General features: G+C 51.9%; 1 pseudogene; it reads left to right on the top strand.

The window, feature by feature from the left end:
* Positions 1-1,054: 1,054 nt before the first annotated feature.
* On the top strand, positions 1,055-11,570 carry LOC112298410 (mastin-like; annotated as a pseudogene).
* Positions 11,571-11,892: the final 322 nt, after the last annotated feature.

The raw sequence follows: 11,892 nt of genomic DNA, 5'->3' as shown, positions 1-11,892 counted from the left end.
CGACCTCATCTTAACATCTGCAGTGACCCTGTTTCCAGATAAGGCCGGGCTCTGGGGCTCTGGGGCTCTGGGCCTCACTGATGCATGTCGATCTGCCTCAGCGGTGAGGCTGTGTGTTGATTAGGCTGGGTGCTCCTGAGAGGGGAAGCTCAGCCCCGACGAGATACAGGGGCTTGCCACACTAAATATTTGGGGGTCCCGTGGTCAGGCATACGGGGGTGCCCCCTTCAAAATAACAGATCGGTGACGACATCTGAACCTCTCAGTGACGCAGCGTGCCCCACGCTTCAGTGCCGCTCGGCGGTGACGCTGGTGACACAGAGGCTGCCGTTCTGCGGGTCCCAGGGCTGCAGGTCTAGGCGGTCTGCACCCCGGGGCTCGGCGGGCACCGGCGTTGAAAGGATTGGTGTGGGCAAGCCCCAGTGGGGGAGGGACAATGGAAGGGCCACTCGAAGTGCACGGAGGGTTATTATTATTGTTGCTGTTGATATTATTATTATTATTTTTGTCCTCACCCGAGTACATTTTTCTTCATTGCGTTTTACAGAGAGAGGAAGGGAGAGGAACAGTGATGTGAGAGAAGCATTGATCACATGCCTCCCACACCTGCCCGGGCCAGGGGTCCTTCGCATCCAGGCCGGGGGTCGCATGCTCCTGCACCCAGACTGGGGATCAAACCCGCAACCTAGGTACTGTGCCCTGACTGGGAACTGAACCTGCGACCTTTCGGTAGGGGATGGTGCTCCGACCAGCTGAGCCACACTGGCCAGGGCCCAGGGGATATTACTGAGCTGTGAGTTACGACTGGTGCCTGGTCGTGTTGCGTTCCTAGTGTCTAGAGGCCAGTGAACAAGAAGTGCCACCATCTTGGTAGGGACCATGACACCAACCACCGGGAGGAGGAAGGGCTGCTGTGTCACAGTGGAGGGCAGGGAAGAGGAGGGGCGCTTCTGTGTCCCTTGGCACCTCCTCCTCGATTGTGACAGCAGGTGGACGGCTGCAGCTACCCGTCCTAAGAAGTCCGTGTGTTCAGACAGAGCTCAGATCCGCAGGGATGGGGGTCTGCGTTGTGCTACCAGGTAAGTCCCCGAGTCCCGAGCAAAGGGGGAAGATCTGCATGGACGGCGGAGGGGCCCTGCCGGCCTCAGTCGTGCCCTGAACCTCTCTCTCCTTCCCAGCTTGCCTGGGCAGAGAGGTCCTCTGTGGTCCTGCAGCAGCTGGCAGCGAGGGTGGGTGGTGCTGGATGCAGAGACGGGCCTCCAGTGCCCCCTCCAGGGAGGGACTTGACGACTGGACTCTGGGAGGGCTGGCAGCTCCTTCTGGTTGTGTCACCCCATCAGGTCCCCCTTGGTCACTGCAGGAAGATGTAAGGGCTGGCATTTTGTTGCAGCGAGGACTGTGGACACTGGGTCTCCCCATGGGTTGGCCAAGGTGTTGTCAGCCTGGCATTATGCTCCAGCCCCTCCCTCGTCCCTGCTTTGCTCCGTCCACCTGCCTCGCAGACGGCTCTCCCTGATTTGTACCCAGCATGAAATGCCCCATCTCAGTGCTAGCTGCTGGAGAGTTCAGCCTGCAGAGAGGACAGTGTGCCATGTCCCTCAGCAGGCGGCAGTGAGCGTGGCTGCAGGTCACACGCCCGTCGGGTGGCTGCAGCGAAGGCAGGGGCTGCCATGCTCCGGTCAAACGGCGGTGTGCTCCATGCTGCCTCCTGGGCTTCAGTGGGCTCAGGGGCTGCCCTGTGGCTGCGGTGGCCTAGCACCTGGCGTCTCCGCCTCCCCTGTCCTGCCTGCCTGGGCCCCGCACTCCAGGGCTTCTTCCAGCAAACCCGCATCCTCCCCACGTCCTCTCCTCTGCTCATTTCCACTGGCCTGGTTGTTCTGCGGCTGAGGTCCATGCAGGTGGAGTGTGCTTGTTGCCCAGTGACAGCCTGGAGGAGGGTCTGGCGGGAAGCAGTGCGAGCCCGGCGGGACCTCTTCGTTGCCTGTTGACTGACTCTCCGTCCTGGGCTGAGCCTGAGAAAGGAGAAGCTCCACTCCCTGCCCATAGCCCAACCAAGGGGCTGACCCCTCCTGCCCCTTCCTGTGTCAGGGAGTAAAGGGGCTCAGAGAGCCCCGAGAGGGATGAGAGGGGGCTTCCATCAAGATGCAGGCGCCCCTGCTCAGATTCGGGCTACCCCATCCCCCACTAGGGTCCTGGCCCCTAGGGGCCTCGCCCAGGCCCCTGCCCACCCCTGCTGATGCTGTGGCTGCTGTTCCTGACCCTCCCAGGCCTGGGGGGCTCCGTGCCTCTGTTCCCAGGTGAGTCCTGACTCCAGGCCTCCATCTTCTGCCTCAGGCTGCCCAGAACCCTCAGCACCAGCTCAGGGTGGGACTGGTTGGTCCGCTCCTGGCAGGGACTGAGTGTGAGAGACTGTGCTGGGGCCTACGATGGTGTCCCCTTTTTGCTTCCCAGATCCCAGCTTGAGGATGGAGCAGGGTGGCATTGTGGGGGTGCACAGTGGCCCTGCTGGACGATGGCCTTGGCAGGTCAGCCTCCCACAGAACGATGAGGAGCTTGAGCTGTGGCCGCACGTATGTGGGGGCTCCCTCATCCACCGGCAGTGGGTGCTGGCCGCTGCCCACTGTGCCAGCGGTGAGTCACACGGCCTGAGGCCCCCTCAGCAGCAGCGGGGTGGGGAACACGCAAAGCGGTGATTGGAGGGGGATTTGAGGGAGGTCCCTGGGTCTCAGGGAAAGCCACTGTCAGTGGACAGCCCAGTTCCTGCTGCTGCACCGGGACCGGTCCTGCCCCCTCGCCTCCCCTGAGGAGCTCCTGGTCCCCCTCCCTTAGGGAGGACTTGGAGGCTATGGCTTCAGGGTCCAAGTTGGGCAGCTGAGACTCTGTGACCATGACAGACTGACAAATGTGGCTCAGGTCATCTGCCACCCCAAGTTCAACCGGAGCCTGTCAGCTGAGGGGGGAGCAGACATTGACCTACTGAAACTGGAGGCCCCCGTGACACCCTCCAAGCACGTCAGCCCGGTCACCCTCCCACCTGCCTCCGTAGAGGTCCCTGAGAAGATGATGTGCTGGGTGACCGGCTGGGGTTACATCAGCCTCGGAGGTAAGGCTCAGGGAGACCCGGTGGGGTGTGTGCAGATGCAGGGAGGTCCGCTGGATGTGTGGTAGCGGCTTTGCTGAAAATGCTTTATTCCCTGCAGTTTTGGGGAATCCTCCACCTTTTTATTGTGGCAAAGTACACATAACAAAAATTTACCTTCTGAACCACTGTTCAGAGCATGCACAGCGCTGTGCAGCCGCCGCCACCTCCCCCCAGACAGAGCTCTGTCCCCGTTCAGTGACGACTCCCCGCTCCCCGGGCTCTGGCTGCCAACCACGACCTGCTTTCTGGTTCTGTGGGTTTGCCTGTTCTGGACATTGCATGTAAGTGTGCGTCATACAACATGTGTGCTTTTGTGCGTGTGTCCGGCCTCTTTCACTTAGCATGATGTTTTTCTTCAAGGTTCAGCGGCCTTAAAGCACGTGTCAGAACTTCATTCCTTTTTATGGCCAAATAATATCCCACCGTGTGGACGGATCTTTTTTCCGTCCCTCCTGAACTGATGGACTCTTTCCACCTTTGGCTGGTGTGGATCATGCTGCTGTGAACTGTGTGTTAGAGCAACTGTTAGAGTAGCTGTTTTCCAATTTATGTTTCGATTACAGTTTATATTCAATATTATTTTGTACTAGTTTCAGGCATACAGCGTAGTGGTTAGACAACCACATGTTAATACTTTATAAACTGTTCTCCCACCAACCCCCCCCCCCCCCCGATATTTCCCGTGCCCACCTGGCGCCGCACACAGTTATCACGATATCACCGACTGTTCCCTGTGCTGCACCTCGTCCCCGTGACTGCTGGTAACGGCCGATCGGGGCTTCTTCACCTCTTCACCGTCCCCACTCGGGCAACCGTGTCTGTTTTCTATACCTGTGGCCTGTTTCTGTTTTAGTTGTTTCTTTTGTTCTTTAGATTCCACACATAAGTGACATCGTGTGGCATCTGTCTTTCTCTGACTGACTTTTTCACGCAGCATAACGGTAAGATTTCATTCTTTCTACGGCCCAGCAGTACTCCATGGCGTATATGTGGCATATTTATGCCTGTCTGTCGAGCATTGAGTGTATTGGGCGCTTCAGCTGCTTCCAAACCTTGGCGATTGTAAGTGACACTGCAGTGAACGTGGGCATGAGTATATTCTTTCCAGTTAGTGTGTGGGGTTTCTTCAGATATATTCCCAGCAGTGGAATTGCTGGGTCATAAGGCAGTTCCATTTCTAATTTTTGGAGGAAATTCCATACAGTTTCCCACAGTGGCTGCACCAGTCTGCATTCCCGCCAACAGTGCACGAGGGCTCCCTTTTCTCCACAGTCTCGCCAGCTCTTGTTCGTTGGTTTATTGATGATGGCCATTCTGACTGGTGTGACATGATTTCTCATTGTGGTTTTAATTTGAGTTTCTCTAATGATTAGTGATGTTGAGCATCTTTTTATATGTCTGCAGGCCATTTGCCTGTCCTCTTTTTAAAAAAAATTAAATTTATTGGGGTGACATTGGTTAATGAGATTATAGGGGTTTCAAGTATATAATTCTATGATACGTTATATGTACAAGTTACTGAACAGCAAGTGGGGTCCCGCTCCCCACCACCACCCTCCAGGCAAAATTCCAGAGGCAGAGTGGTGATAAAGGAAAGAAGTCTTTATTCAAAAGCTTCATGATTTTGGAATAACAGCTTTCCACCTGAGTTATTCACTTAAGCCTATCAATTAAGACTAATCTCTCTAACACCTGAGTTCTCCTATCATTCCCCTGTTACTTTTAATTTTCAGAGCATTGTGGTTGGAGTATATGCTTGGTATGATTTTAATTTTCTTCAATTTGTGGAGGCGAGTTTTGTGTTCCAACATATGGTCTAACCTTGAGAATGTTCCATGTGTGCTGGAGAAGAATGTGTAATCTGGTGTTCTGGGATGAAAGGCCCTGTAAATGTCAGTCATGTCCATTCGGTCTAATGTGCTATTTAAGGCTGATATATCACATGTGTGTGTGTGTAATTGATTATGCTATTCCAGTTGTCCCATTTTTTCTCCCTTTATTCCCCTTCACCCTTCACCCCCTTCTAGAATTCCCACCCCCTTAGTTCAAGTCCATGGGTTGTACATGTAAGTTCTTTGGCTTCTCCATTTCCTATACTATTCTTAACCTCCCCCTGTCTATTTTGTACCTATCAATCATGTTTATTCACTGTACCTTCCCCCCACCCTGATAACCCTCCATGTGATCTCCATTTCTGTGATTCTGTTCCTGTTCTACTTGTTTGTTTAGTTTGTTTTAGTTTTTTTAGGTTCAGTTGTTGATAGTTGTGAGTTTGTTGTCATTTGCTCTTCATAGTTTTGATCTTCTTCTTTTTCTTAGATCAGTCCTTTAACATTTCATGTAATAAGGGCTTGGTGATGATGAACTCCTTTAACTTGACCTTATCTGGGAAGCACTTTATCTGCCCTTCCATTCTAAATGATAGCTTTGCTGGATAGAGTAATCTTGGATGGAGGTCCTTGCCTTTCATGACTTGGAATACTTCTTTCCAGCTCCTTCTTGCCTGTAAGGTTTCTTTTGAGAAATCAGCTGATAGTCTTATGGGAACTGCTTTGTAGGTAACTGTCCCCTTTTCTCTTGCTACTTTTAAGATTCTCTCCTTATCTTTAATCTTGGGTAATGTAATTATGATGTGCCTTGGTGTGTGCTTCCTTGGGTCCATCTTCTTTGGGACTCTCTGAGCTTCCGGGACTTCCTGGAAGTCTATTTCCTTTGCCAGATTGGAGAAATTCTCCTTCATGATTTGTTCAAATAAGTTTTCCATTTCTTGCTCTTCCTATTCTCCTTCTGGCACCCCTATGATTTGGATGTTGGAACACTTAAAGTTGTCCCAGAGGTTCCTTAGCCTCTCCTCATTTTTCTGAATTCTTGTTTCTTCATTCTGTTCTGGTTGAATGTTTATTTCTTCCTTCTGCTTCAAACCATTGATTTGAGTCCCGGTTTCCTTCCCTTCACTGTTGGTTCCCTGTACATTTTTCTTTATTTCACTTTTCATAGTCTTCACTTCTTCCTCTATGTTGCAACCATACTCAATCATTTCTGCGAGCATCCTGATTACCAGTGTTTTGAACTCTGCATCTGATAGGTTGGCCATCTCTTCATTGCTTAGTTGTATTTTTTCTGGAGCTTTGATCTGTTCTTTCATTTGGGCCAAATTTGTTTTGTCTTGGTGCACTGTTATGTAGTAAGGGGTAGAGCCTTAGGTGTTGGCCAGGACAGGGCAACCCACATTGCTGCTTTGTGGTTTGTCTGTGAGGGAGGGGTCTGAGAGAGAACAATGCAGCTTGCTCCACTCTGGGCCAGGTTTCAGTCAGTTCCTCTGCTACCCACAAGCAAACTGGGCCCTTCTGGTGCTGATTCCAGGGTGGGTGGGTTTGTGTGTGTTCTAGGACCCTGTGGGTCTCTCCAATGAACTCTCCTGTGAGATGGAGAGTTTCTCCCACTGCTGCAACCCCCACAGGATTTTTGAGCTACAGGTTTTGAGGCTTTATTTCCCTGCACTGGAACCCTGGGTTGTGTGGTCAGTCTTGCTCCCCCATTGTTCCTCCCCATTTATCCGCATGCAAATGTGGGACCACTTGCCCTGCCAGCTGCCGCCTTGCTGAGAGTCTTCTCCCCCTGGCTGCCCATCTCCACCCCTCCTACCAGTCTGGATGAATGTTTCTTCTTTAACTTATTGGTTGTTGGACTTCCATACAGTTCGATTTTTTGGAAGTTCTGGTTGTTTTTTGTTTTTAAATTTGTTGTTGTCCTTCTTTTGGTTGTGGGTGGAGCCACAGTGTGTCTACCTACATCTGCATCTTGGCCCGAAGTTTGCAATCTTTTTCTTTATCTATTTGTCTCAAAGTTGTTTTGTCTGATGTAAGTATTGTCACCTCAGCCTTTTAGGGAGGTTCACTGTGCACGCGATATGTCTGCTTTCAGTCTCCATGTGTCTTCAGATCTGTAGTGAGTCTCATGGAAACAGCATATACATGGGTGTTGTTTTCTTTTCCATTCAGCGGGCCTGTATCTTTTTTATTGGAGGGTTTAATACATTCACATTTAAAATGATTATTAATAGGTACATATTTATTCCCTTTTTATTAAACATTTTTATGTTCCTATTTTTTTCTTAAAGAAGTCTCTTTAACATTTTTTGTAATACTGATTTGGTGGTGATGAACTCCTTTTAACTTTTTCTTTTCTGGGAAGCTCTTTATTTCTCCTTTAATTTTAAATGACAGCCTTGCTAGGTAGAGTAGTCTTGGTTGTAGGTTCTTGATTTTCATCACTTCAAATATTGCAGGCCAATCCCTTCCGGCCGAAATGCTTCTGTTGAGAAATCAGTCTTATGGGAACTCCCTTGTTGGTAACTGTCCTTCTCTTGCAGCTTTTAAGATTCTCTCTTTGTCTTTAATCTTTGTCATTTTAATTATGATGTGTCTTGGTGTGGGCCTCTTTGGATTCATCTTGGCTGAGACTCTCTGTGCTTCCTGGACTTGTGTGTCTTTTTACTTTACCAGATTAGGGAAGTTATTGGTCATTATTTCTTCAACTAATTTCTTGACCCCTTGCTCTCTCTCTTCTCCTTCTGTTACCCTTATGATGCAGATAGTGTTATGCTTGATGTCATTCCAGAAGTCCCTTAAACTATCCTAACTTTTAAAATTCTTTTTTCTTCTTGATGCTCTGATTAGGTGTTTTCTGCTACCTTGTCTTCCATATTGCAGATTCTATTATGTGCTTCATCTAATCTGATGTTGATTCTTTCTAGTGTGTTCATTTCAGATGTTCTATTTTCACTTTTGATATTTTGTGGGTTTTATGTCTTTTCTCTTGCTTGTTATCTCTTTGTTGAAGTTCTCACTGGGCTCATCTGCTCTTCCCCTGTGCTCCCTGAGCATCTTTATAACCAGTGCTTTGAGCTCTGTATCTGGTAGATTGGTTGCCTCCATCATTTAGTTTTTTCTGGGGATTTCTCCTGTTCTTTCATTTATAGCATGCTTCTTTGTCTCTTCATTTTTGCTGCCTCTTTGCATTTGTTTCTCTGTGTTAGGTAGATTTGCTATGTCTCCCAGTCTTTGTAGGGTGGCTTTATTTAGTTCATGTCCCGTGGGGCTCAGTGGTGCACAGGAGTGGTGGACATTCCTGATCACCCAAGCTAGGTGCTCCAGGAATGTTCCTTATGTGAGCACTGCTTTTGTAGTTGAGTCTTGATTGTTACTGGCCTGTCCGTAGGTCAGGTTGACCCTCAGGCTGGCTGGCTGTGAGGACTGGCCCCAACCACAGTCCATGAGCCGCTGAGCATAGGCTGACCCCACAAAGCAGAATTTGCCCCAGTGGGGCCTGGTGCCTACTGAGATCTCCCTTTGGGTGTGCTGCTTGTGGTGCTAATCAGGTTGTGCTCTGATGTGGTCTGTAGCCAGCCACTGGGTGTGTTCGTTCTGGGACCTCTAGGGAGGAACTCCGGTGCAGGCAAATATGAGACACCGCCTGTGACCAGCCCTGGGCTACTGGTGAGATGCTCCAAAGTGATCTACAGTAAGTGGCTTCCTCTGTAGTGGACCTGGGTGCACGTGGGAGGGGTCAGGCTACATACCAAGGCTGGTTTCCACCAGTACTGAACCTGGGTCAGGACACAGAAGGTCCAAGGCACCCCCAAATCTGCCTCTACCTGTCAGCTGCCTTTTAGGCTTAGCCCCTGAAAGAGCCTCTGGCAGTATGTGAGCTGCATGATTCTCAGTGTGTCACCAGGTGGGGTGATGCCATCAGGCTGGTTCAGATTCTTACTTGGCACCAGAGCTGGATTGACGCCACTCAGTGAAGTTCTCAAGGTACGCCAAGGCTAGCCCCTCTCGCCTGGGGCCTGCGACATTTTGCAGTGGGGCAGGGCCTCACGGGGCCATCAGGGTGAGGCAAGTAGAGTTCATCAGGCTAAAACAGATGAAAATTTGGCCCTGTGGGGGGAGAGCTTGTCAGCACACACGGGGGAAAGTGACTCCCACCTAGAAGCCTCACAACTCAATCTCTCCCTGTGTGTCTCCAACACCCCTGGAGTCTGCTCAGACTTCCTCGAGAGCCTTCTGAGAAAGACTGTAGTGGGCCCCGGCTGCTTGCAGCCAGTAGACTCCTCTGCAGGGCGTGAGCTTGGCAGGGCGAGACCACAGGGAATCAAGAGCCTGGGGCTAGTGCACATCCCCAGGCCGATGCCGTGGGGGCAGTAATAGTGGGGCACTCGGGGGGGAAAACAGCCCTTGACCTAAAGCCACTCCACTCAGTCTCTCCCTGTACATCTCTGACAGGCCCTAAGTCTGCCCTGACCATCTTGAGAGCCTTCCAAGAAAGACTTCAGTGAGCCTAGGGTGGCTGCAGCTAGCTGAATCTTCAGCAGGGTGTGAGCTTGGCAGGGCAGGGCAGCTGGGAATTGGGGCGGGGGGGCGGGGCAAGTGCATCCCCCCAGGCCGATGCTCTATGGAGGCGAGTGCTCCCACCAGGAAAGATGGCACCTGTGGGAGGTGCGGGAGAGAGACTCAGCACAGGGATAACAGAGGCTGTCCCTCCAGCCCTCTCCCCAAAGCCACATAACCCAGTGTCTCCCTGTGTGACTACAGTCCACGCTGAGCTGCTGCACCTCTGCTGGAGCCCAGGTTGAGTGCCTGCGAATGAGATGTTGTGCACTGGCCCTTTAAAAGGGCTTCTGGGTTTCTAGCAGTCTCCCATCTCACCCTGGCAGGTGAAATCCCCACTGATTTCCACAGCCCGATGTTATGGGAGCTCCTCTTTCAGGCACTGGTGTTCTGGGCTGGGGAGCTCAGCATGGGGTTGAGACCCCTTGCTTTTCATTGGTGATCTTTGCAGCTGAGATATCCCTCCAGAATCTCTACAGCCACATGTGGGGGCAGCGCCAGCCCTTTTTATGTCTCTGCCCTTCCTACCAGTCTCCACGTGGCTTCTTCTCTATGTCCTTAATTATAAGACTCCTGTTCATCTAGTCTTCAGCTGGTTATTCAGGTTGATTGTCCCATACCTTAGTTGTAGTTCCGATTTGGCCCTGGGAGGAAGTGAGTGTAACTTCCTCCTACTCTGCTGCTATCTTGGATCCCCGTTTTCAACTCTTTGGGGTATATACAGGGGTGTCCAACCCGCGGCCTATGGGCCACGTGCGGCCCAGGGTGCCTATGAATGCAATCCACCACAAAATCGTAAACTTACTTGAAACATTATGAGATTTTTTTCTGATTATGTGTCACAATGTATTTAATGTGTGGCCCAAGACAACTCTTCTTCTTCCAGTGTGGCCCGAAGACGCCAAAAGGTTGGACACCTCTGGTGGGAGTGGAATTTCTGGGTCATACGCTAATTCTGCACTTGAATTTTAGAGCGGGGATTCCCTGTCGAGCCTGAACGTGTGCAGGGCTGGGGCTTCATGGGCAGATGCATTGACCCTGGGGGTGCAGGTGCTTATTCTCTGCCAGGATGACAGGCCCTCCCATGCCTCTCCCTGGGCACCCCCCATGCCAACGTGCGGACCTAGATTGGCCTCCTGAAGATGAATAAACCTGGGAGCGAGAGTCGGGGGCCTACCACGATCTCACAGTGCACAGGGGCCTAAGTCCGAATGAACACCTGAACTCATCAGCTCAGAAATGTTTCCTTCCTGCTGTAATATATTTCTTTGTGATGAGCCCTTGAGCTATTTCTTTTCAAGGGAAAAAGTCCTGGATAACTCTCCTTGGAGCCTGTCCTCAGGCATGTGGAGACCAGCCTCCGGCTGATGAAGCTGGGCACCCTAGAACTGAATGGGCTTAGTGGATGCAGGGGAGCTGAGTCTCAGGGCCAGGTGTAACTGATTCCGGACCCAAGGGTCAGGGCCCACAGAGCAGCTCCCCATGCCTTCCACTGATAGCCAGGGGTGCCCAGCAGGAGTGGAAGGAGTACCTGAGTTGCTGGGAGAAGGCAGGAGCCTGGACCAGCCCCGGTTCTCAGCTGGACCCTCCCCACAGCACCGCTGCCTCCACCCTCCCCGCTTCACCAGGTGGTGGTCCCCACTGTGGGGAATGAGATCTGTGACTGCGCTACCAGAACTGGTCAAACAACATCGGCCAGATCATCAAGGATGACATGCTGTGCACTGGGAGTGAGGGCCACTCCTGCCAGGTGAGACCCCCGGCTGCCTTCGTCCTCTGTCCTCTGTCCCCTCCTAGACTGTGGAGTCAGGGCTCAGGAGCTCCACTGCACGTGTGGAGGTGTTCACTGAGTCCCGACTCTCCCCACAGGGCCTCTCTGGGGGCCCCTGGTGTGCAGCTGGAAATGCACCTGGATCCAGGTAGGGATTGTGAGCTGAGGAGATGTCTGTGGTCATTGTAACTTCCCTGGGGTGTGTGCCCGAGTGATGAGCTACATTTCCTGGATCCGGCAATATGTCCCTCTGTACCCTGGACCCTAGGTGAGGCCAGGGGTTACCCTTGCTTCCTTCCCAATTCCAGCCTCATCCTCCCAAACCTCCTCACCCTTCACCCCCCTCACAGTGCTGAGACTCTCCTGCCTTCCTGGTCCCCCAGTTTCCCTGCCTTTAGGGTGGCAGAGATGGGAAGATGCTCTGAAGCCTGTTGTCTCTCACAGTGGGTAGGGCCAGGGGCTAGGGGCCTGGACCCATGGCCTCCTGCTCACCCTTGGTTTCTCGTTGAATTTGGAAAGACAGCTCCAGACTGTGGCTTGGGAGAGTGTGTGGACTCATTACGGTGTTGAATGAGGGAGCAGTGGGGGCC

This window comes from Desmodus rotundus, chromosome 1 (genome assembly GCF_022682495.2).
Source record: "Desmodus rotundus isolate HL8 chromosome 1, HLdesRot8A.1, whole genome shotgun sequence".
In the NCBI taxonomy this organism is placed as follows: Eukaryota; Metazoa; Chordata; class Mammalia; order Chiroptera; family Phyllostomidae; genus Desmodus; species Desmodus rotundus.
Note: the sequence above shows the minus strand (reverse complement) of the source record. Positions and strands in the feature narration are given on the sequence as shown.